The sequence below is a fragment of the Rhea americana genome, unplaced genomic scaffold (assembly GCF_003343005.1).
Source record: "Rhea americana isolate MKP2758 unplaced genomic scaffold, rheAme1 scaffold_55, whole genome shotgun sequence".
NCBI classification, from domain to species: domain Eukaryota; kingdom Metazoa; phylum Chordata; class Aves; order Rheiformes; family Rheidae; genus Rhea; species Rhea americana.
In genome coordinates this window covers 2643899-2649898 of record NW_028186701.1, presented here as the reverse complement: position 1 = coordinate 2649898, position 6000 = coordinate 2643899, and positions in this window count along the sequence as shown.

The following is a 6000-nucleotide window of genomic DNA, read 5'->3' as shown; positions in this document are numbered from 1 at the left end:
ACATATATACATGTAACAGGAACTGTTATAACCATCAGCAGTCCTTATATTCGTGCTTAGCTTCTCAGTGAGCTATCAAAAATCTTGGGAAATTACTCAAGTTATTTCTCGTCTTATGCTTTTTGTTCTTTCATACCTAAAACATGTTTGGAAATAACTCATTTGTACCCAGGCTTTTGTCAGCAGTTCAGTTAATCCTCCTTTCTAACCATACTGCAGCCATAAAGATACTATATAAGTCTCTCTTCCTCTCCTGGGATCTTTTCTAGACCTGATCTTCTTGTGAGAGAGAATAACTTCACATTCACAGTAATGTCAAATGTCACTAATTTACAACATTTTTATTGGCTCTGAGTCCATAACTGTGTTTTGTTCCTGATATTCAAGAAGACATTTCATGGTGTCAGAGAGATGTTTTTAGTTAGTTTATCTTCCTTTAAAAGATTTTAGAACTCTTTTTAGAAGAAGAGGAAGTCAGTAAATAGGAATGAATTTATGCTCTCCAATCCCTGAATTCTTTATGCTACATATTTTCTCAAGAAATGAAAACTTATCTTCGATTTCTGATTTTAACAAAAGATTTGCAACTAAATTACACACCAATCATTTGAGATAGGCCAGCTAGGAGGTCCGAATAAATATCATCAAACATATGCTATAACATCTATATGTYGTTGTCACCAAGAGAAACACACAGATGGAGAAATTTTGTTCTGGTGCAGCTGGGTAAATTTGCAGCTGTTTGTACTAAGGTTTACCTTGCTAGAGTCTCTTTTACAAGGGATTTTAAAATATATATTTAAACTGTTGTAAAGAATATTACTTGGTATAATAAAATCTAATAGTCTGTGCAGGTTAGAACCCATTCCCAAGGATGATGCAGCCAACCCTTCAGTTTGAGGTGAGATTTATTTTAGCTAACTTAAGATGCCCAAGAGCAGAGACCTAACTGAATCTTGTCATAGATGTTTGCAAATGACAGTCTGTCATAAAGGTAAAGAAATAAATAGGAGGAATCATGAACTGTAAGTGTCATCACTCACTCTTTTAGGTTTTGAAAGCTTTTTTCCCCCCATTTTTTTCTAATTCAAATTAAATTGATTATTTTCATTTACTTTAACTTTCATTCTTTGGCTGAAGTCTTTCTCAATTTTTTCTGAATAGTATTTCCTGTTTTCCTATTATCAGAATTCTTTCTTGAAGAGGAATTCATTTTCCAACTTTTCAATGGTATAAAATAAGTATTATTCACAGTGAGATTATCCTTTTGATGATTTTTACAGTACTGTTCACAGTATCTATACTTGGTCCTTTGTTCCTCTTGCTGATTTCAATGATAAATACTAAAAAATCTAAAGAGCCTTTTAAACCAGATTTTTCTATTATTTCATTTTTTTGTTTGTTGGTTTAAATCTTTTTCCTTTTTTTAGTATAATGTATTTCTAAGATTATGTGACAGGTAGTTTTAGTTTTAGGTGCTCAAAAAGGAAATAAGTGCACGATAACATCTTCTAGTTAAGAGTTCTGTTTTCAAAGGATGTTCCACAACTATGACCAAACCAAGAAGTTCATTTGTGAAACTTGGATCCAGCAAAGCATCAAAATTCCTCCCATCCCTCATGTGGCATACAGAGTACATGCCAAGTTTGGGTTCTCCTATTTGTCTCTCCTTTTAGAAGGGAGAAGAGAGTATTGGAAAATCATGAATTTGAAAAGTAGAGATTCAAGGGAGAAGTGATAAACTAGCAACTGTAGGGAGTAACACAGGGGCCTGATGGCCAACAGAGTCATATGGTTGGGATCCTGGAAAGGAAGGAACCATAATGTGAGAATGATATGTCCAACACAGAAGTCAGAGATGGTGCTGAAACAACTGAAGAGCTGCATGAATATCTAGCGGGGCAGGAATTGGTGGTGCCCAGGCTCCTGAGGGCAGGAGAAATCTCTGGAAACCAGTGGAAAAGTGCTGGATGAGGCTCTCCTTCATAGCAGCTTACTCCTCCTCCTTCACTTAGTCCTATTGCATAAGGACTTCTGCTTTTTTAAGTAACAAGCACACTAGGCAATGTGAGAAGAGCAAGGGCATTCGCATCACCACTTCCTTAAAATCACAAGAAGGAAATGACCTCTGGCAAGTTTCCATTAAGTTCCCTTCTGTCTCACAGGTATTAATGAGTGAGAGAAGCTGMACAACCCATACAAAATCTATGTGCTGAGGGAAATGCACTGAAAGCCTGACAGAAGTATCAAGCAGGAAATATCAAGAAAGGGGGCAGAAGTGCACCAGAAAAAGGTGAGAGACCTAATAGTCTGACACTCATTAACCTAAGTACATTATTCCAGAAGCATAAGGCAGTTCATGGCAACTACCCAGAGATGTCTAACTCTCCTCTACTAATCACTTAGAATTTCTTAGTACTACTTTTCAAAAGTCCACATAGGAAGAAGGTGAATTAACTGCTAGAGGGGCAAAGAGCAAGTATCACAGAATCACAGAATTGGCAAGGTTGGAAGGGACCTCTGGAGATCATTTAGTCAAAACTCCCTGCTCAGCAGGGTCACCTAGAGCATGTTAGACAGAGTTGCATCCAGGCAGGCCTTGAAGATCTCYRVAGAAGGAGACTCCACAACCTCTCTGGCACTGTTCCAGTGCTCCGTCACTCTCACGGTGAAGAAATTCCTCCTCATTTTCAGGTGGAACTTCCTCTGGTTCAGKTTTTGCCCATTTCCTCTTGTCCTTTTGCATGGGACAGTTGAAAAGAGTTTGTCCCCTTGACACCCTTCCTTCAGGTACTTATAGACATTGATAAGATCCCTCCTCAGTTTTTTCTTCTCAAAGGTGCCTACAGCAGATTCTGAGGCCCGAGTTGCTGGGACAAAGAGSGAGTGTCCTTTATTGCTTCCTGTTTGCAGCACAAGGCATCCTGCCTCTTTCTGCAACAATTTAGATGACTTTTCAGATTTTCCATATCCCTTTCTTAGATACTCAGAATGGTCATGCTCATTAAAGGGAGCTTAAGCTGTACAAAGTTCCTTCAAAGCTAAAAATTACATTAGGAAGTAGGATTTCTAAGTGCATTGTGTTGCTATTTTCACTGTAGAAAACTAAATCCCTTTAAATCTCTGTATATCTTAGCCTAAAACAGACATGATGATAACATGTGTTTTTGCTGATAGAAGCAAGGTGCAAAAYGCATTGGAAATTGAAATTTGCTAGAATCCTTTTTTAGTTATGCAGACAAYTTGGTGCTATCCGGGTGAATTGAATAATTGATTCTTTGTGGGTGTAGCCAAGAAATTAGCTATATTTTATCATGTACTTGTGGTTTCCATTCTAAAGGTTTCATACAAACTCTCCTTATTTATTGGGACTTTAGTTAGTGAACAATCAAATTTAGGTGTATTTGAACACTGTTATGTAGATTTTGAGAAGAGTGTTGCTATATATTCTTTCATATCAAATCATAGTTATAATGCATATACTTTATAAGCATGAAGCTTAAAAATATAATAAGTAAGTAAATAATAAAATGAAAGTGTTAGCTGTGCAATGCTGAGATTTAGTTTAGATAATTGGTATTTTTTCTTTTACAAGAATTGCCTAGTCAAGGCATTTGGAGCAGACGATAACCTTCTTCTCTCTATTCTAAGGCTTAAAGGACCCCAGAGCTGACAAAATGCTATTTTAATTAGTGTAGGTGATAGGATCAAAACACCAGTGGGGAACACTAGTGATACCCCATACTTACTACTCCATAAACGCTGCATGTGCACTGTACAGTCTCTTAAATCAGCTAACGTATCCATGACACAAAGCAGCTTCATTGCCTCTCCCATCCTGAAGAGGTATTCAGATGCTTAGTCAGAATAATTTAACAGTTCCTCTGAGGAACTTGAGTTATTCAAAGAAACGCTATCAGGGGTGAGGATCTCATCTAATATTTTTCCATCTCTTCATAGATTTTTTTTCCTTCAAACCAGGCTCATATTCTACCTGATGTGCTGAAGTTCCTTGCTGCAAATCCAATTTCCCTTCAAATATTTGGCATTGCTTCAAGGAAAATGATCAAATGATCAAGTTCACCTTGATCCCTTAATTTTGAAATTGCTTGGCTTGCTCTTTTTCCCATAGTGTTGGGTTGAGATTTTCCTCCCAGGGTGAGTTTCAGTTCTTATTCTCTATTTTCATCAGCTGAGTTGCAGATTTGTAGTATGTCTGTCAATTTGGAATTTCTTTCATATTTCAGRCTGCTTGTCCTTGAATGTTCACTAGTATTAAGAAAAAGGGAAAATATCTAACCTAAAGGCAGCATTAAAGGAAGAAGAGAATTCTACGTGTGTCATAAAAAGATGAATTCAAGAGTAAATGTCCTTTTTTACAGTTTATGGGCTCAACCTTAATCCATAAACTACTTGAATCCACAGCTGTGAAAAATGGCACCTTCAGGAGAAGCCCTTCTGTCACTGACATCTTACCTAGCAGGAATCCAAGGAAAACAGAATGACCTGATGGTTTTCTTTTCCTTGCTCTCATTGTGTGAAATAGCATATGGGGCTTGTAGTGCTAATTAGGAATATAGAAATGTATATAGAAACTGTATCCTCAGCACCATTCTCCACTGTGTACTTTATCCTGAAGTACTGAATGGAAAACTGCACATTTGAGTCTCCTCAATTTGAACCAAAGGGCCAGGATCTGTCAGTAGACAACTTACAATTTATGCTGATCAAGCCTGAAAGAAGATTAAAATTTGGCCAACGGCTATATGTTTATATTAGTAGAGCTAGTGAACTTTACAAGGATAGTCATTTCTCTGTAATACATGTTTTCTCTTGTTTTTTTTTTCTTTGTTTTCTGCTGCCATGATGCATTGTGCAAAATCAGTCAGTACTATTTATTCGTAGGAAGACCATCCCTCAGTCACCAATCTCTCCTCTCTTATCATTCMTGATTAACAATCATGCTGTAAACCATCAGCTCAGTAGGACAATATTTCTCCATAAAATTATTTTCTTTCAGTTAGAGGTGGTCTTTTTCACTAGCTTACAGTAGCTCTAAATTGTTTTCTGGAGGATGTTTGCTTTGTCCATTGAATATAGAGAAATAAATTAAAAAKGAGTCTAGAGAGAATAACTTTGTATTACAGCAACCTGAAATTAGACAATATGAATAYTGTCCAATAATGTTTCTTATATTGTAACAATAATAATTTATTTTTCTTCACTCTTGATCACTACCACACAGAAAATTTCAACWGAGCCTTTTCTTGTCATAGGGAGAGAAAGTAGATCAAATCCACTTGCAGAGGGATTTGCAATAAATGGAACAAGGAACCACCTGATTCCCACTGGAGAGTGTGGACAAGATTGGAGAAGAACAGTGGGCAATTTTGCCCAGCTTGTCTTAGATTCCTCAGGAAGGATGAAGCACTGAGTTGAAAGAATTCAGTCTTAAGATAAGGAAGTTTCATCCAAGATATAAATTCAGCCATCTCTATTTCATGGTAAGACTGAGACTTCTCTAAATGTATTCAGTGTCATGATTCTGCATTTGTTAGCTGACACATCAGAATATAAGCTTGTCTTCATATATAAGCTGATGTGGATCRATAGGATTTGTTTTGTGTTATTTTGTTTTGGTTCTGTTTTGGACTTACTAGAATGGATATTTCCTGCACATAATTTTTGAAATAAATGTGCACTGCTACAGCATGGCTTACAGGAGAGTTCATTTAATCTACTGTAAAAACAATATCAACCATATAAGTGATTTCATCTTTTAAAATATTGAGTACTCATTTTTTATTAGACATTACCTTTTCAAGAAAATAGCGATTTGAAAAATTTGGGATCAAAGCACACGCTAAACTAGAATTAAAATTCATCCCATGCAGTTGCTCTCATAATACTTAAAAAATAATATTATGTTGTGCCTTATTTTTCCTTATTGGCAACTCAGAATTTTTTGCTGATGGTCGGTGCTGCCAGATGAGATACTTC